General features: G+C 36.5%; 1 long non-coding RNA gene across 9 annotated transcripts; it reads right to left on the reverse strand.

Moving 5' to 3' along the window:
* Positions 1–9,085: 9,085 nt before the first annotated feature.
* On the reverse strand, positions 9,086–14,494 carry LOC148784934 (uncharacterized). Of its 9 annotated transcripts, none has more exons than XR_016063183.1 (7): positions 14,322–14,494; positions 13,492–14,124; positions 13,284–13,366; positions 13,074–13,155; positions 12,510–12,597; positions 12,157–12,264; positions 9,086–9,311 (listed from the first exon to the last, which is right to left on the reverse strand). It is a non-coding gene; the product is annotated as an uncharacterized LOC148784934 (long non-coding RNA). The 9 variants fall into 9 exon arrangements; XR_016063182.1 differs by having other exon boundaries at positions 9,086–9,307; positions 14,322–14,493; XR_016063180.1 differs by having other exon boundaries at positions 9,086–12,264; positions 12,510–12,670.
* Between the last annotated feature and the right edge of the window lie 6,873 nt (positions 14,495–21,367).

Here is a 21,367-nt window from a genome sequence, read left to right on the forward strand (position 1 = left end):
TTTATAATTCAAGTAATTTAATACAAAAACCTTTCTCAGTTTTTAAAACTCGTTTTGTCCATCAATTAATAGATACCATATAATTTTTTTTATTTTATTATACTTATCATTATTTCATCATATTTTTCTTTTTTTATGTACATACAAACTTATTATTGATTTTGTTTAAGAGGTCATGCAACAAAAACTACAGTGTTTAGTATCAATTATAAAAAAAAATATTATTTTTAAATTAATGAATTTACAAATTCTTTAAATTATAAAAATTATATTTATCTGTTCAAATGTTATTGACTCAGTTATAAGTTTAATTCATTTAAATAAATAATTCAGTCAGCGGAGGAAGGCGGCTGCCTAAAATCTTTACGACTGATGCCACCATTGAAATAGAATGAACAAATTTTGTTTTTCTATATTTTTTGCTATTTTTTCTTTTTCACTTTCAACTAATATTTTCCTGTGTGTTGTACATTTCAGAACGGTAACAAATTTGCAGTTTTACAACTCACTTTCAATTAGGCTGAGCCGGTGGCCTTAATGGATAAACTATCTCTTTCAAAATTCACATCAATTAGTTTTTATAATTTGAGTAATTTTATATAAAAACCTTTCATAATTTTTAAAACTCGATTTTGTCCATCAATTAACGCTATAATATTTTTTATTTCATTATATTTATGTTTATATCAGAATTTTTTTTTATGTACGTACATATTTATTATTGATTTTATTTGAGAGGTCATGTAACAAAAACTATAGCGTTTAATATCAATTATAAAAAAATATTATTCTTAAATTAATCAATTTACAAAATTTTTAAATTATAAAAATTATATTTATCTATTCAAATGTTATTGACTCAATTAAAAGTTGGATTCATTTATAAATAATTTTATTGAGTGAAGTGATCATAATCATATAAATATGATTAAGTTGGTATTTATAATTTTATATAATTAATAATAATTTATGCTATGTATATATGTGTCTTTATCCAATTTATTTATTTTTAAGCATTATTTGGCTTATAATTTACTTATTGGATACATTTTATTCTTAATATTTTAATTACACATTTCGAATTAATGCATTTTAATTTCATAATGCAAAACCCTAAATTAAGAAACTTAAAAAAGAAAAGAAAAACCTCACTTGCTTTGAGTTGATCACTTTCAAGAAGTACCCACTTAAAGGAAGAAGAAACTGAGGTTGGAGACTGGTGGCTGCCGACGGAGAAAGGGAACTGCCTGAAATGTTGAGAATTGATGCCGACGATAAAATAGAACGACTAAATTTTATTTATTTCTTTAATGTCATCTATTATTATAATTATTATAAAGTTAAAATACAACAAATTTCTATAAAGTTTTTTTTTATAATTATAAATATATCTTATATTTAAAATTATAAATATATTTAAAACCAATGAACGTCTAACAAAAGTACTTATTTATGGATAGCTGTTGTAAAAAGTATTTATTAGATAACAATTTTAAAAAATATTCATAATTTTTATTGGATAAATTTTATTCTTAATATTTTAATTACACATTTCGAATTAATGTATTTGAAACTATTATTGCAAGTATATTTTTTCAATGAATAACTTTTAAACTTATAAGAAAATCCCCTGACACATGAGCAAACGCCCCTTAATGGGGAAATCCCCCCAACGCATCGGCAATCTCCGCCTGCTCCTCCCATGAGAGTACTCCCCCGAAAGCTCAACCCCAAGAGTACTCGCTGGAACTATTTCTAGCCTCGAGCAGTTGGTTCAGTGTCTCTTGCATCACTTCTCTATGAACAAAAAAGTTCCAAAAACGACTGCATTTCTATTTACCATCCGCCAAACGGAGGGTGAGACTCTGAGAGACTACACGCGAAGGTTCTTGGACGCAGTGCGTGAGGTTCTCCATGTTAATCATGAGTTATTGGCCAGTATTGTCCGACAAAACCTGCTACCAGGAGATTCAAGGAATCCATAGCCGGCAATCCCCCTAGAGCTATGGAGGATTTACTCATGCGCTCCCATAATTCCATTCACATTGAGGAGTCGGACGCATCGGATCCTTCTCTCAATAGCAAAAGGAAGGATCGGGAGAGGAAAAGGAGCCGAAGAAAGAAGAACGCAAGCATGTATCTCAGGTGGGGTTCGCTCACTACACCCCCTTGAATGCTCCCAGAGGGGAGATATTAGTCGTAGTTGAGCAGCAATGGTTAATCAATTAATGGCCATGGAAAATGAAAGACAACCTTAAGAGGCTCAAGTCCAACAAATATCTTGGTTTCTACTGAGATAGAGGGCACACGACGAAGGAGTGCCACCACATGAAAAATGAGATAGAAAACCTGATTCAGTGAGGATACTTGAAAGAATACGTCAACCAAGGATCGAATCCCCAACCTCGGGATCCAATGTTCACACAGACCAAGAACGACGACAACCTCCCCACCGCAGGGGTTATCGCCGTAATTTTGCGTGGCCCAACGGGTGATGACTCGGCTAATGCAAGAAAGGCTCTCGCTCGAGCAGCTAGGGGAAACCACGCGCAAGCCCCTATTCAAGTTTACAATATTAGTTTGAAACAAGGGATGAGATTTCATTTAGTCAGCAGGACTTGGACCCATTGAGGAATTAAAACAACGACGCCCCTGGTCATCTCTGCCACGATCTCCAACTTTTGGGTCAAAAAAATTTTAATGGATAGTGGGAGTTCGGCGGACATTATATTCCACGAAGCATATGTCCAATTGGGGATTGACAACGCTCAACTTCTGAAGGTAAACGCCACACTCACAGATTTTAGCGGGAAAATAATCAAACTAGTAGGGGAGGTGACGCTAGCAATGTCCCTCGGCTCTTATCCAAAGAGGTCCACCAAATTGGTGAAGTTCCTCATGGTGAAGGCTCTATCTGCCTACAACGTTATCTTGGGGAGACCGAGCTTAAACCTCTTGCAAGCGATAGCATGTACTTTCCACCTGAAACTAAAATTCTCCATCCCTAACGGCATGGGAGAAGCCATGGGGGACGAGAGAATAGCCAAGGAATGCTACGTGAGTACCCTTAAAAGATCACGTGAGAAACTGAATGAAGCGGCCGATGAGAAAACAAAGAGAAAGATGACTGATGGAAGATATGAGATGAGAGACACCGCGAAAGGACACGTAGGAACAACCTATGGGGAGAAAAGAGTTGAAGCCCTAGAAGAGTTGAAGGTGATCCTCGGCGAGAAAACGATGAAGATAGGCACGGCGATGTGTCAATCCGCCAAAGAGAATTTAACTCAATTTTTGATAAAAAAATGAGGAAGTGTTTGCATGGAGCATGACGGATTTTTATGGGATCTCACCTAACGTTATCACTCACCAGCTCAATGTAAATCCCAAAGCAAAATCTATAAAACACAAAAAAAAATGAGAATATTCGGGTTGGAGAGAAGTCAAGCGATAAAAGCAAAAATGGATAAGCTGCTTAAGGCCGAACACATATGCCCGGTGCAATACCCCGAATGGCTGGCTAATGTTGTCTTGGTTCCGAAGCCAAACGGAAAATAGCGCCTCTGTATTGACTTCACAGATCTTAGCAAGGCATGTCCAAAGGATCCCTTCCCCCTCCCACGTATTTACCTCTTGGTTGACTCCACCTCCAGATGTGAAATGTTGAGCTTCCTAGACGCGTATCAAGGCTACAATCAAATTCCTTTGGCCTCTGAAGATCAAGAGAAAACAAGTTTTGTCACGGACCAAGGGATCTTCTGTTACAATGTCATGCCATTCGGCCTGAAAAATGCAGAAACAACATATCAACGATTTGTCAACTACATGTTCAAAAACCAAATTGGTTGAAACATGGAGGTCTACATAGATGACATGTTGGTTAAGAGTGTGAAAGAACAGGATCACATCAAGGATCTAGAAGAGCGCTTCCAAATATTGAAAGCTTTTGGCATGAAGTTAAATCTCGCTAAGTGTACCTTTGGAGTGGGGGTGGGGAATTTCTAGGGTACATTATCTCCAAGAGCGGAATAGAAGCAAACCCTGATAAAATTAGCGTTGTCATGAACATGCCCCCACCAAAGTCAGTCGAAGAGCTACAAAAACTCGTGGAAAATTGGCTTCCTTGAATAGATTCATTTCACAATCTACGAATAAAGGCCTACATTTCTTCAAGATCCTTCGCGGCGCGAAAAAGTTTGGGTGATGCTAATCCATCCAAGAAGCATTTGACGAGCTGAAGAAGTATTTATCTTCTCCGCCTTTATTGACGAAACCTAAAATAGGATAAACCCTCTACCTTTACTTGGCGATTTTAGAAAATGTTGTTAGCTCAGATTTGGTACGAAAGAAAAATAAAGGGCACCACCTGGTGTACTAAGTTAGCAGGATGTTGCAGGGGGCTGAGTCCAGGTACTCTCAAATTCAAAACTAGCCTTCTCTTTAATCACTGCAGCTAGAAAGTTGAGGCCGTATTTTCAGGTGCACCTAGTGGTTGTGTCGACAAATCATCCTTTGAAGCAAGTGTTGTCGAGTCTGGAGCTCTCCGGGACAATGGTCAAGTGGGAAGTAGAGTTAAGTGAGTTTGGCGCCGAGTTTCACCCCAGGCCAGTCATTAAAGCACAAGTGCTAGCCGATTTCACCGTCGAGTTGGCGTACAACGCGGCGAGTATTTTTACGCTTTCCGAGAGTCTGCACATCAATAGATCATCCACATCGGCGGGAAGTAGGGATGGAATAGTTCTAGAGAGCCCTAAAGGAGACGAATTTGAGTATGCTATAAAATTAGAATACCCCTCGTCGAACAATGAAGCATAATATAAGGCATTTTTAGAAGGACGTAAGTTAGCTTTGGACGCCGGGGCAAAAAAGATTATCATTTATAGTTATTCACAACTGGTGGTTAACTAGATCCAGGGATCCTTTGAGACACGAGATGAAAAAATGGCCAAGTATTCCCTGAAAGCGAATAATCTATTTGAGATGTTCGAAGAAGCCTTTGTTGTTTAGGTGTCGAGAACAGATAATGCCGTAGCCGACCAACTAGCCAAGTTAACAAGCTCGATGGCAGCCATCCGAAGCAGAAGAATCACTTTTCTCTCGTCGTAAAGAGCCGTGATAGAGGACCAAGAGGAGATTATGTGCGTGGACCCAATACCTTCGAGTTGGAAAGAAGAGATCGTCAGATTTCTAACTAATGGAACTATACTGGAGGACCAAAAAGAAGCAAATGCCTTTAAAAGAAAAGCATCCCGCTTCATTATGATAGATGGAGACTTATACAAACGTGGTTTCTCGCTGCCCCTCCTAAAGTGCCTGACTCATGACGAGAAAAATTATGTCCTAAGAGAGATACATGAGGGAATTTGCGAAAACCACCTTGGAGGAAAGGCCTTAGCGGGAAAAGCCCTTAGGCATGGATTCTTTTGGCCAACGATGCTCTCCGACGCACATGAGTTGGTAAGGCGATGCCGGTCATGCCAAGAACACGCAAACATTAATCACCAGCCGACAGCGCTAATGCAACCCCTTGAAAGTCCCTGCCCTTTTGATCAGAGGGGTTTGGACCTAGTAGCGTCTTTTCCGCAAGCCGCAGGACAAAGAAAGTTCTTGGTTGCGGTGGACTATTTTACAAAGTGGGTAGAGGCCAAGCCGTTAGCCAAGATATTCGAGAAAGATCAAGTTCCTATGGAAGAACATCATATGCCATTTTAGATCCCCGGTGCCATAATATCCGATAATGGGACTCAGTTTTTGGGGAATAAACTTAAGGACTGGTACAAGGAGCTGGCGATCAAATAAATCTTCACATCAGTTAGTAATCACCAAGCAAACGGACAGATGGAGGTCACCAATCGGATAATCCTTTAACACTTGGAGACTCGATTGGGAACCGAAAAGGGGGCATGGGTGGGTGAGCTCCCTAGCATTTTATGGGCATATCGAACGACACCAAGAACTCCTACGGGAGAATTCCTGTTTAACCTATCTTATGGGACAAATGTCGTAGTGCTCGCAGAAATAGGACAACTTTGTTGGCGAGTGAAAAATTACAACCCAAACTACAACGAGCAAGGGTTGAGGATGAGCGTAAACTTTTTCGAAGAGGGCAGAGAAAAACGCCATAATTCGGGCCACTATGTATAGAACCAATGCGAGAGTCAAGCCGACAAGTTTTCAAGTGGGAGATCTGGTGATGCGAAAAGCCTAAGCTTCGGGCCCTATTGGGAAGTTAGATGCAAAGGGGACATCCCTCGCACGTGGAACATCGCAAATCACAAGAAGTATTACTGTTAAGTTCTCTGGGTACGTAAAGTTCACTTTTTGAATGTTTGTAATAGGGGGAAAAGTAGAAGTGTAGCGTTTTACGCAATCAAAATACATTGCGTAAAAAAAGCAAACTCATCCTAGAAAGATACAACGCGAGTGACATAAAAGCCGATTAAGTAAAATACTACAAAATCACGAGTTAGAACCGCCTACTTACAAAAGCACCCCATATGAGGCGAAGCGGTCACCCTAAATAATATGCGTTGATTACATGGAGAGTCAAATTCATACTAAACAAAATAATCCGATTACATTTCGAGATTAAATCCTAAGAAACAAACGGAAAACTACGAAGCTTTTAAACTTGGGGGCTCAACCGTCGGCAACTTCCACCACCTCCTATTCACCCTCCGATACCTCAGGATCAAGGAGCCCATTATCTTCTTCAACAATCCGACCCTTCTTGCGAAGGGTCCAACGAAGGACACGGCGACACCTTCGAATTGCATCATCGTAAATAAGAGTTGCCTTGTCACTTAAGATCGTATCGATCTTCTCTGATTCTTGGAACCTCAAGACCGTCTCCTCTTGAGCCCCGGTACCGAACCACCTGAGGCGCGACCGCGAGTTGGGAGGGGGACTGCACCCCCCTACCTGAGGCGCCGCCTCAAACCGACGGGTGCCCCCCCCCCCCCCCCCACCTCGAAGTCGCGCCTCGCGCCTCCCCCCACCTCCCCCCCCCCTCCGTTGGGTGTGCCGTCGTCTGTCGGCAATCTAACTCACGGCCATTTTCACAATCACCCTCCCCACTCCACATTTCAATCAAAGAAACAAAATACAAAGCAAGAACACCAAATAAAGAAGAAACAAAATTTAACTAAGGAAGAGAGTTAGCTTTGCTAGCCATTGTGGAGAAAATGGGGTTGGGAGTTTGAAATGCAAATGAAAGGAGAAAAATATAAGTGAGTAAGTGGAAGACAAATATGGGGCACATATTAAACAAATTCAACCCACCGCACCGTATAACTTCCAACGCTACTATAAATACCAAAAATTTTAATTTTTTAAGGCAACCACTATTTATTGTAAGTGATCATTTTTCTTACTAAAAGACCTTCCTAAAAAATCATGTTTCACCTGGTGCATAATTGTGCCGTAGGTAAAATTTTTAAGTTTATCCATTCGTAAAAATCTCGACCACATAAATACATATATATATATATATATATATTAATGATTACATAATTGAATTAATATTGTGGGATACTAATGTTTAATTCACATGATATATATTTACAATTATTATAAAATTTTACTCCTTATTATTAAAATATATTAGTTTTCAACTTCTCATTAAGGAAACAAATAACCCAAAAATAAAAACATAACAAAATCAGTCAGTTAAATAAAAAGTATAATGCAAAGTAACTATTTTGCCCTTGGAAGATACATTACAAGGAATTATCCCCATCACAATGTATCACGAGGAGCGTTGTTGTGCATATAAATTTTTTAATTTAAATCGAGTTAGCTCAAACATAAATCAATTACACAGTAAATATAATACATTTGTCGTGGAATTGATGTGCAATTTAAGGGAAGTGATCCATTACACGTCAAATATATCATATTTATTTTATTTTGATCGAACCTGATTTAAATAAAGTTTTTTTTTATAGTACATATATACAAATTTGAGCTATAAAATGTGAACAAATCACCAATCTATGAATCTGATTTCCTATATTTGTAGTGGCACTAACTACTAGTTGACAACTTACAAATTTAGGAACTGAAGTGAGAAAAAAAAAAGTCTAAACTGGTCATTTTATTCCCAATTATAATATTGTCAGAAGGATCAATTTAAGACAAAATTCAAGTTTAGGAATGTTAACATCATGAAATGAACGTGAGAAACTAAAACGATTCTAAACGAAAACATAATGAATCAACTATAATATTTAATTCTAATAAAGAAGAAAAATGTATGATACTTCTAATTCCTCTAAAGTACTTAAAATATGAATGATATATCCAACTAAATATCATAATATTTCAACATGCTTAATTTGCTAGGAAAGATCATAAATATTTATATAAAAAAAAACAATTACTAGGGCACATTAAAATTTAAATGAATAGCATATGAGTAACATATAAATACTAACCCAAACTTCAAAAAAATAAAAATATAACATTGGATAAGTATCCTCAATTTTATTAAATTAAACGTATTGTTGAAAAATTTAAATCAAGTGATTTCCGACTAATTAATTTTATTTTAATATTAATATTTTTAGATTATAAATTTTTTCATAATATAATGGATGTATCATTTCGAGAATTCTAATAATTGTACTTATGATTAAATATAAAATAGTGAGAATGTTTTGAGTATTTATTTCTATTGTAAGAAAACATTAGTACCTTTAACGGGGTACACTTTCATTTTGTGCTCTTTTTGAGTTATATTGTTAATCTTTTATTAAATGAAACTTCTTACTAAAACAATCCAAAATAAAGAATTTTGACTAATTATTTTTATTTTACAATTGATTTGTTAATATTATTATTTTCTTTTAGTTTGTTGATGATGATTGTATACTACAAAAGTTCTATTTTCTTTTATTTATTTTTGATTGGCAGTGTTTTTTCCGTATGGAGAATAGAGTTTGAAAGTGTTCCAATTGTAAGCAGTATTAGGAAAAATAAAAAGAAAAGAATTCTCAAAAAATAGTTGATTTGAGCTTCAATGATGTACCAACTTGTGTATATGGTTGATTTGATTTTGATCAAGTAATAAATATACAACTAGAAATTGGTTTCGAATCAAAACTTTTATTTCTTTGGCTAAGAAACAAGGCGGTCTTATTGGAGCCACAATACAAAGAAGGCCGAAGTACTGCCATACACACTTAATTCTTATTTACAATAGACTCTTCACATAGGTGGCTGCCGATTCTTGGAGAACCCAGGAGGGTTGATACTCTGGTGCAAAAGACTCATACTCCAAATTACTTGAACCTGATCGTCGTGAAAGCTGTCTTCACCAGCATTAAGTTGTTAGAATGAAATAAACAAACAAGAAAATGTGTACAGAATCAACAATTAAAGAGAAAAACGCGCAACATAACGACATGCAATAACAACTTAAATAAATAACATCTTCTCTCTAAGAACTAATTAAACACCCAATTGTCACATATTGGCTGCTAAAAGAAGAGTGCATCTTCGACAACATCTAGAACCACATAATAACCTATATATCCATATATTCCTCTCTACTATTTTCTAGCCAAAAAAGCAACCTTTGACCTTATCAATTGCTTCTTTATCAATTTTTCCCATATTTAGAAATCAAGTAAGGTTGAAACCATTGCAATTTACTTTGTATAATTCAAACCCAAAAGTGTCTAATTTCAATGAAACACTCACGTACTCAACATTCTAATTTGGAAGCGATGCAATTACGAAGTCTGAGACCGCTTTAAATATGACAGGCGCAAGAGAGTTGGAGTTGAGACGTAAACAAGAAGTAACCCTCCATTACTTTTCTTGGTTTATTCTCGGTTTGTTCATTATATTAGGTTTTGTTCCCATGTCGCTTTATCAAAACTTTTTGTTTGTCGTACATTTAAGATTCTTGTACAAATTTTACAGAAACACCATATTTGTTCATATCATCGACATCTCAACTTTGCAGGCGTATCAAAGTATTGTTGGAAATTCTATAGCATACAATCACAAATTAGTTCATTTGTGAACTTTGAAAAATAACATACATATAATAAATTGCATAACTGTTCTAGATGCCAATCTCATTATCGTTTTTTAAATTATTGGTCAAATATCTTAAAAGAATTTTCAACACATCTTAACAAGTTTCAGCACGATAATCATTTGTCAAAAGAAAAGTTAATAATGTATTTCTTGAAAATCTGAACAAATATGGCAATGAATGCAATTTGACCAAAAATAGTAAACTGAATGCTTTTTAAAATGTTCCAAAAAAACTTCAAAAACTGTTTCAAAGTCGATTACTTTTATAAAATTAAAATTCAACAAAAAAAACTTCACTTAAAGTCCAAAACATATGACTTGTCATGCATTTATCCAAAAACAATTAAATGAATTCATCTATTGCTAATCAAAATATTTTGCTAATTTTTCTTCATTATTGTAAGTTCAAGCTGATTTTGAAAAAATGAGTTTATTATAAAACACTTGACAAGAAAAACAAATCTTTGAGTAAAATATAAAAGCTGATTTTGAGAACATTAATTGATAACAGAAGAACAGTTGACAAGGAAACCAATTTCCAGTAATATTAAAGGTTCTTCAAACACAATTTAAGTTAGCAAAACTCTGTGTTCCTCAAAAACCATTTATCGACTCATGAAAATATATAGTACTCACAAAATATTTACCAAGTCCTCTTGAAAAACAAATTTTAAATTGGCATCTAGACAACAGTTAGGCATTTTAGTATAGCATTTAATTTTCAAAGTTCACAAATAAAATAATTCATGATCGAATGATATAGATTTTTCAACGCATTTTCTATGATACGCCTGCAAAAACAAGAGGTTAATAACATGAACCAACATGAATTTTGTAAATTCATACAAGAATGTCAAATGCATTACGAACAAAAAATTTTAAGGCAAGCGCATGAAAAGAGAACCCAACACAATAAATGAACCAAGAATAAATTTACGAAAAAAGAGGAGGGTTTATTCTCCAATTTAGGTCTCAACTATAACCTCGCACCCTTCACATTTTGAGCAGCCTCAAAACCCATAATTATTTTCTTTCCAAACGAGAATGGTGATTTTGTGACTTTTCAAAGAAATTAGAGCAATACAATTGGGTTTGAATTATACAAGTAAAATCAATGGTTCAACCACCTTGATTTCAAAACGGAAGAAAAATTGACAAAGAAGAATTAATAGGGGCACTGATTACTTTTGAGCTAGAAACTAGAATAGAGGAATATGAAGATAGGTAGGCTACCATTAGGTTCTAAAATGTCGTCAAATAGCATACTTTAGCAGCCAACATATGTTTCAACTGAGCATTTAAATCCTACTTAACCTTTTGATTCCCGCACAATATTTATCGAAATGAGGTTATCTACTTCGCATAGAATTGGCAAATCAATTTCAAACTCTGGCCCTCGCTCTTGTAAAAGACAAGTAATGAATCACACATACCAACTGACATGCTTCACTTGTAGAATCAAATAAATGCATATTATACATATTACTGAAAAATGATTTATGACCAGTAACAATAAAACTCGCATATAAAAGAATTCGTGCTAGATTACCAGTAACAACAGTACTTCTTGAAGAGATTATAAATAGTATGACATCTATTCCTTGCATTAAGATAGAATCATGAAGGCACAAAAGAAAACAACACAGATACATAATTGCGACATGCTCTAATTTAAAGGCATAAAATAGATACCGCATAAACAAGATACTTTTCTATATGGCACTTGAGAGAAAATATTCTGTCTGTCCATTAATTGGTCTAGGAAGTTAAAATATCACTGTCCTAAGAGAATATTATAATACTTGAAGTCAAGTTAAAGTACGAGTAAGGGAGAGTGGATGATGGCACTTAGCTTTCAGCGGATTACATATAAGAGTAAAATACTTAGGAAGTTTCATCATAGTCCCAAGAGAATATTAAGATACTTAAAGTCAAGTTCAAATAAGAGCAAGAGAGAATGGACGGATTACACTTAGCCATCAGTGGATCACATATATGCAATAAGAGGTGAAGTAGGCAAATTGATCAGTAAACATAATGTTACTTACTGCTCCTCAAGTAGACACAGATTCACTAATCAAAGTGAAGATATACATGGCTTTCCATTACCTTCAAGCAGTAGTCTTACTCTAGATTGTGCAATTGACAACATCAGCATCTTGCTCATATAGCTCCATGTGTTAATAAGTGGAGCCAAAAGGTTTCAGCACCAAAGTCCTACGTGAACCAAGGATCATTTGGCAGCAATTTTCAGAAAACTTAAAATATCACTAGCCTCTCACAAAGGTAGAAATCATTTCCAAAAAAATCTTTTGTGAAAAGCTTGTAAGTGTACGTATGATTCTTTTACATCAATGCAAATAACCTTTTCCCAAAACAAGAAAATCACTCCATTACATTTTTGCATTCATTTAGATTATATAACTTCAAGTAAAGAACTTTCTGAAACAGAAAATGCATACATTTATATTATTGCTGCAGTCACATTCTTTCCTATCTCAATGGTAGGAAGATCACCCAACACACCAAGATGACAATCCAAACAAAAGCCTGTAGATCCTCATGGCAGATTTGGAGAAACAAAGTGACTATGTCATGAACACTCATCGCAATTTGATAAAGTCTTGCAATTAACACAAGCGTACTGATCAGTCAAAACTTAAGAAAAGGGACGGGAAAATATATGCATGCAGAACACATTGCAGACGTTTTGGAAAATGATAAGTCAAAACAAAGCAACAATTAAACTGTAAATAGTGAAATCTTAAGGAGGATTTAATTGCAGTAATCCGGGGAACAAAATTGTTTGAGATTCAAATAGGCCACTGCTGTTGATTGCATTCTGAGGATCAGGGATTTCAATGGTAAATTAATGTCACTAAGAGTGGAAAATGACCAGATAAAACCAAGAAAAGACAATCATAAGCACAACAGTTTCTGAACAGAAATATTAGAACCAATGCATTCACAACTGAACAAAGACATGGCCTGAATTTCCAAACCAATCAAATTTACACATAACTGACCTTGTCTTCCACCAGTTAACTTGATTTGGAGACCCTTGTCGACAAACTTCGCCAAATCCAAAACTGTTCCTTTCCGACCAGACTGAAACAAAGAAACAATCTGTATATTAGAAAAACTGACAAAACATATATAGACATATAGATCTATATATATGCATCCGTGCAAGCACACACGGCTGAGAAAGAAGAACCAATAATTCGTGTCCTTACAAAGGCTAGAATAGCATGTTTAGGGAATACGTCTCACGAGAGATTGCTAAAGAACAGCAGCTTTATGCAGCAACAAATATGGCCTGCAATTGTCGAAGAACCAAAGAAAACAATGAGAATAAACTTAACAGTTCTTCACTACACATCTTTCAACAAACAAGAGTAAATACATGATGCACCATATACAAGAACAAAACATGCAAATTACCTGTAATTACAATTGCTTATTCCCGCATTCTGAAAATGACATGAAAGAAAGACTGCAGCTCATCCTTGCACATGATTTTAAAGCAAAGAAAGGATACAAGGGACAGTTCCACCAAAAGAACACTATCCCAAGAACACATTTTCTTGAAAATGAAGATCAATTCACCAACTTGACTTACTTTTTTCTTGAAAGGAGAAGCAGTTAAACATAGTCAAGAGACTTGGAAATAATTTTCAGGGAAGTTCCTTAAAAGTAGTTCCAGCAATTTCCTCGGTCATGTCTTGAAAATTTTATTATTGGGAGTTGCTGATGCCAGAATTACAAACCCGTGTACAACTTCAACATAGAATGTTAGGAACTAACACCACCATTTTCTCACCATTTTATCCAGTGTAGCAATAAAAATCACAACAAAATCAATACAGTAATCAAATAAAAAAACAACCATACCAAAAGGGAAGAGGCCTCAGAACCTCCAATGATGGGAGCCGTCTTGGCTATTCTCCTCGCAAGTTCTGAACCAACAAAACTATCTTCACCGGCATCCTTGCATTTAAGTCCCGCACCTTTGTCCCCCGCAATAGTAATCCACGGCGTACTAGAGAACCCATGTAGTAGGTGAATTTCAAGAACCTTGAAATAATTCACCAACACCATAAAGAAAAAAACAAAACAGAGTAAGACCGTGTACTTCAAGAATTCGTGATCTTTAAGTAGTCATCATACCAAGTTTTCCATTGGGCAGACAAATTCATTTAAACAAGATACATTTAATTTCACAAAGCATGAACCCTAAATCAAGAAACTTAAAAACGAAAAAAAAAACTCACTTGCTTTGATCAAGAAGTACATACTGAAAGAAAGAAGAAACTGATGTTGGAGAATGGTGGGTGTCAGCGGAGGAAGGCGACTGGTGGGTGTCAGCGGAGGAAGGCGCGGCTGCTGAAATGTTGAGAATTGATGTGCCGTTGAAATGGAACGATATTCTTGGCTTTTTTTTTTTTTTTATATATATAGTTTTAGTGTGTGTTTTTGTATTTTATAACGATAATAAAATTTCCACTGGGCTGGGCCGGTCACACTTTGTTGGGCCTTAATGGATAAGTTTTTTGATCTTATTTGCCATATATATTTAGTTCTATAAATATAAATAGTTAATTACATTAATTTTTATTAATTATTATTTGTCATCATTATTTTTTACTTTTTTTAATCCATCCATTTATGTTAAATTTCGAATTATTTTTTTACTATAAATCATTCAAAATTTACATCAATTAGGTTTTATAATTCAAGTAATTTAATACAAAAACCTTTCTCAGTTTTTAAAACTCGTTTTGTCCATCAATTAATAGATACCATATAATTTTTTTTATTTTATTATACTTATCATTATTTCATCATATTTTTCTTTTTTTATATACATACATACTTATTATTGATTTTGTTTAAGAGGTCATGCAACAAAAACTACAGTGTTTAGTATCAATTATAAAAAAAATATTATTTTTAAATTAATGAATTTACAAATTCTTTAAATTATAAAAATTATATTTATCTGTTCAAATGTTATTGACTCAGTTATAAGTTTAATTCATTTAAATAAATAATTCAGTCAGCGGAGGAAGGCGGCTGCCTAAAATCTTCACGACTGATGCCACCATTGAAATAGAATGAACAAAATTTTTTTTCTATATTTTTTGCTATTTTTTCTTTTTCACTTTCAACTAATATTTTCCTGTGTGTTGTACATTTCACAACGGTAACAAATTTGCAGTTTTACAACTCACTTTCAATTAGGCTGAGCCGGTGGCCTTAATGGATAAACTATCTCTTTCAAAATTCACATCAATTAGTTTTTATAATTTGAGTAATTTTATATAAAAACCTTTCACAATTTTTAAAACTCGATTTTGTCCATCAATTAACGCTATAATATTTTTTATTTCATTATATTTATGTTTATATCAGAATTTTTTTTTATGTACGTACATATTTATTATTGATTTTATTTGAGAGGTCATGTAACAAAAACTATAGCGTTTAATATCAATTATAAAAAAATATTATTCTTAAATTAATCAATTTACAAAATTTTTAAATTATAAAAATTATATTTATCTATTCAAATGTTATTGACTCAATTAAAAGTTGGATTCATTTATAAATAATTTTATTGAGTGAAGTGATCATAATCATATAAATATGATTAAGTTGGTATTTATAATTTTATATAATTAATAATAATTTATGCTATGTATATATGTGTCTTTATCCAATTTATTTATTTTTAAGCATTATTTGGCTTATAATTTACTTATTGGATACATTTTATTCTTAATATTTTAATTACACATTTCGAATTAATGCATTTTAATTTCATAATGCAAAACCCTAAATTAAGAAACTTAAAAAAGAAAAGAAAAACCTCACTTGCTTTGAGTTGATCACTTTCAAGAAGTACCCACTTAAAGGAAGAAGAAACTGAGGTTGGAGACTGGTGGCTGCCGACGGAGAAAGGGAACTGCCTGAAATGTTGAGAATTGATGCCGACGATAAAATAGAACGACTAAATTTTATTTATTTCTTTAATGTCATCTATTGTTATAATTATTATAAAGTTAAAATACAACAAATTTCTATAAAGTTTTTTTTTATAATTATAAATATATCTTATATTTAAAATTATAAATATATTTAAAACCAATGAACGTCTAACAAATGTACTTATTTATGGATAGCTGTTGTAAAAAGTATTTATTAGATAACAATTTTAAAAAATATTCATAATTTTTATTGGATAAATTTTATTCTTAATATTTTAATTACACATTTCGAATTAATGTATTTGAAACTATTATTGCATGTATATTTTTTCAATGAATAACTTTTAAACTTATAAGAAAATCCCCTGACACATGAGCAAGCGCCCCTTGATGGGGAAATCCCCCCATCGCATCGGCAATCTCCGCCTGCTCCTCCCATGAGAGTACTCCCCCGAAAGCTCAACCCCAAGAGTACTCGCTGGAACTATTTCTAGCCTCGAGCAGTTGGTTCAGCGTCTCTTGCATCACTTCTCTATGAACAAAAAAGTTTAAAAAACGACTGCATTTCTATTTACCATCCGCCAAACGGAGGGTGAGACTCTGAGAGACTACACGCGAAGGTTCGTGGACGCAGTGCGTGAGGTTCCCCATGTTAATCATGAGTTACTGGCCAGTATTGTCCGACAAAACCTGCTACCAAGAAGATTCAAGGAATCCATAGCCGGCAATCCCCCTAGAGCTATGGAGGATTTACTCATGCGCTCCCATAATTCCATCCACATTGAGGAGTCGGACGCATCGGATCCTTCTCTCAATAGCAAAAGGAAGGATCAGGAGAGGAAAAGGAGCCGAAGAAAGAAGAACGCAAGCATGTACCTCAGGTGGGGTTCGCTCACTACACCCCCTTGAACGCACCCAGAGGGGAGATATTAGTCGTAGTTGAGCAGCAATGGTTAATCAATTAATGGCCATGGAAAATGAAAGACAACCTTAAGAGGCTCAAGTCCAACAAATATCGTGGTTTCCACTGAGATAGAGGGCACACGACGAAGGAGTGCCACCACATGAAAAATGAGATAGAAAACCTGATTCAGTGAGGATACTTGAAAGAATACGTCAACCAAGGATCGAATCCCCAACCTCGGGATCCAATGTTCACACAGACCAAGAACGACGACAACCTCCCCACCGCAGGGGTTATCGTCGTAATTTTGCGTGGCCCGACGGGTGATGACTCGGCTAATGCAAGAAAGGCTCTCGCTCGAGCAGCTAGGGGAAACCACGCGCAAGCCCCTATTCAAGTTTACAATATTAGTTTGAAACAAGGGATGAGATTTCATCTAGTCAGCAGGACTTGGACCCATTGAGGAATTAAAACAACGACGCCCCTGGTCATCTCTGCCACGATCTCCAACTTTTGGGTCAAAAAAATTTTAATGGATAGTGGGAGTTCGGCGGACATTATATTCCACGACGCATATGTCCAATTGGGGATTGACAACGCTTCTGAAGGTAAACGCCACACTCACAGATTTTAGCGGGAAAATAATCAAACTAGTAGGGGAGTGACGCTAGCAATGTCCCTCGGCTCTTATCCAAAGAGGTCCACCAAATTGGTGAAGTTCCTCATGGTGAAGGCTCCATCTGCCTATAACGTTATCTTGGGGAGACCGAGCTTAAACCTCTTGCAAGCGATAGCATGTACTTTCCACCTGAAACTAAAATTCTCCATCCCTAACGGCATGGGAGAAGCCATGAGGGACGAGAGAATAGCAAAGGAATGCTACGTGAGTACCCTTAAAAGAACACGTGAGAAACTGAATGAAGCGGCCGATGAGAAAACAAAGGGAAAGATGACTGATGGAAGATATGAGATGAGAGACACCGCGAAAGAACACGTAGGAACAACCTATGGGGGAAAAGAGTTGAAGCCCTAGAAGAGTTGAAGGTGATCCTCGGCGAGAAAACGATGAAGATAGGCACGGCGATGTGTCAATCCGCCAAAGAGAATTTAACTCAATTTTTGATAAAAAAATGAGGAAGTATTTGCATGGAGCATGACGGATTTTTATGGGATCTCACCTAACGTTATCACTCACCAGCTCAATGTAAATCCCAAAGCAAAATCTATAAAACACAAAAAAAAAAGGATATTCGGGCTGGAGAGAAGTCAAGTGATAAAAGCAAAAATGGATAAGCTGCTTAAGGCCGAACACATATGCCCGGTGCAATACCCCGAGTGGCTGGCTAATGTTGTCTTGGTTCCGAAGCCAAACGGAAAATAGCGCCTCTGTATTGACTTCAGAGATCTTAGCAAAGCATGTCCAAAGGATCCCTTCCCCCTCCCACGTATTTACCTCTTGGTTGACTCCACCTCCAGATGTGAAATGTTGAGCTTCCTAGACGCGTATCAAGGCTACAATCAAATTCTTTTGGCCTCTGAAGATCAAGAGAAAATAAGTTTTGTCACGGACCAAGGGATCTTCTGTTACAATGTCATGCCATTCGGCCTGAAAAATGCAGAAACAACATATCAACGATTTGTCAACTACATGTTCAAAAACCAAATTGGTTGAAACATGGAGGTCTACATAGATGACATGTTGGTTAAGAGTGTGAAAGAACAGGATCACATCAAGGATCTAGAAGAGCACTTCCAAATATTGAAAGCTTTTGGCATGAAGTTAAATCTCGCTAAGTGTACCTTTGGAGTGGGGGTGGGGAATTTCTAGGGTACATGATCTCCAAGAGCGGAATAGAAGCAAACCCTGATAAAATTAGCGTTGTCATGAACATGCCCCCACCAAAGTCGGTCGAAGAGCTACAAAAACTCGTGGAAAATTGGCATCCTTGAATAGATTCATTTCACAATCTACGAATAAAGGCCTACATTTCTTCAAGATCCTTCGCGGCGCGAAAAAGTTTGGGTGATGCTAATCCATCCAAGAAGCATTTGACGAGCTGAAGAAGTATTTATCTTCTCCGCCTTTGTTGACGAAACCTAAAATAGGATAAACCCTCTACCTTTACTTGGCGATTTTAGAAAATGTTGTTAGCTCAGATTTGGTACGAAAGAAAAATAAAGGGCACCACCTGGTGTACTAAGTTAGCAGGATGTTGCAGGGGGCTGAGTCCAGGTACTCTCAAATTCAAAACTAGCCTTCTCTTTAATCACTGCAGCTAGAAAGTTGAGGCCGTATTTTCAGGTGCACCTAGTGGTTGTGTCGACAAATCATCCTTTGAAGCAAGTGTTGTCGAGTCTGGAGCTCTCCGGCACAATGGTCAAGTGGGAAGTAGAGTTAAGTGAGTTTGGTGCCGAGTTTCACCCCAGGCCAGTCATTAAAGCACAAGTGCTAGCCGATTTCACCGTCGAGTTGGCGTACAACGCGGCGAGTATTTTTACGCTTTCCGAAAGTCTGCACATCAATAGATCATCCACATCGACGGGAAGTAGGGATGGAATAGTTCTAGAGAGCCCTAAAGGAGACGAATTTGAGTATGCTATAAAATTAGAATACCCCTCGTCGAACAATGAAGCATAATATAAGGCATTTTTAGAAGGACGTAAGTTATCTTTGGACGCCGGGGCAAAAAAGATTATCATTTATAGTTATTCACAACTGGTGGTTAACTAGATCCAGGGATCCTTTGAGACACGAGATGAAAAAATGGCCAAGTATTCCCTGAAAGCGAATAATCTATTTGAGAAGTTCGAAGAAGCCTTTGTTGTTCAGGTGTCGAGAACAGATAATGCCGTAGCCGACCAACTAGCCAAGATAACAAGCTCGATGGCAGCCATCCGAAGCAGAAGAATCACTTTTCTCTCGTCGCAAAGAGCCGTGATAGAGGACCAAGAGGAGATTATGTGCGTGGACCCAATACCTTCGAGTTGGAAAGAAGAGATCGTCAGATTTCTAACTAATGGAACTATACTGGAGGACCAAAAAGAAGCAAATGCCTTTAAAAGAAAAGCATCCCGCTTCATTATGATAGATGGAGACTTATACAAACGTGGTTTCTCGTTGCCCCTCCTAAAGTGCCTGACTCATGACGAGAAAAATTATGTCCTAAGAGAGATACATGAGGGAATTTGCGAAAACCACCTTGGAGGAAAGGCCTTAGCGGGAAAAGCCCTTAGGCATGGATTCTTTTGGCCAACGATGCTCTCCGACGCACATGAGTTGGTAAGGCGATGCCGGTCATGCCAAGAACACGCAAACATTAATCACCAGCCGACAGCGCTAATGCAACCCCTTGAAAGTCCCTGCCCTTTTGATCAGAGGGGTTTGGACCTAGTAGCGTCTTTTCTGCAAGCCGCAGGACAAAGAAAGTTCTTGGTTGCGGTGGACTATTTTACAAAGTGGGTAGAGGCCAAGCCGTTAGCCAAGATATTCGAGAAAGATCAAGTTCCTATGGAAGAACATCATATGCCATTTTAGATCCCCGGTGCCATAATATCCGATAATGGGACTCAGTTTTTGGGGAATAAACTTAAGGACTGGTACAAGGAGCTGGCGATCAAATAAATCTTCACATCAGTTAGTAATCACCAAGCAAACGGACAGATGGAGGTCACCAATCGGATAATCCTTTAACACTTGGAGACTCGATTGGGAACCGAAAAGGGGGCATGGGTGGGTGAGCTCCCTAGCATTTTATGGGCATATCGAACGACACCAAGAACTCCTACGGGAGAATTCCTGTTTAACCTATCTTATGGGACAAATGTCGTAGTGCTCGCAGAAATAGGACAACTTTGTTGGCGAGTGAAAAATTACAACCCAAACTACAACGAGCAAGGGTTGAGGATGAGCGTAAACTTTTTCGAAGAGGGCAGAGAAAAACGCCATAATTCGGGCCACTATGTATAGAACCAATGCGAGAGTCAAGCCGACAAGTTTTCAAGTGGGAGATCTGGTGATGCGAAAAGCCTAAGCTTCGGGCCCTATTCGGAAGTTAGATGCAAAGGGGACATCCCTCGCACGTGGAACATCGCAAATCACAAGAAGTATTACTGTTAAGTTCTCTGGGTACGTAAAGTTCACTTTTTGAATGTTTGTAATAGGGGGAAAAGTAGAAGTGTAGCGTTTTACGCAATCAAAATACATTGCGTAAAAAAAGCAAACTCATCCTAGAAACATACAACGCGAGTGACCTAAAAGCCGATTAAGTAAAATACTACAAAATCACGAGTTAGAACCGCCTACTTACAAAAGCACCCCATATGAGGCGAAACGGTCACCCTAAATAATATGCGTTGATTACATGGAGAGTCAAATTCATACTAAACAAAATAATCCGATTACATTTCGAGATTAAATCCTAAGAAA

The sequence above is a fragment of the Sesamum indicum genome, linkage group LG12, assembly GCF_026168435.1.
Source record: "Sesamum indicum cultivar Baizhima isolate 11 linkage group LG12, ASM2616843v1, whole genome shotgun sequence".
NCBI classification, from domain to species: domain Eukaryota; kingdom Viridiplantae; phylum Streptophyta; class Magnoliopsida; order Lamiales; family Pedaliaceae; genus Sesamum; species Sesamum indicum.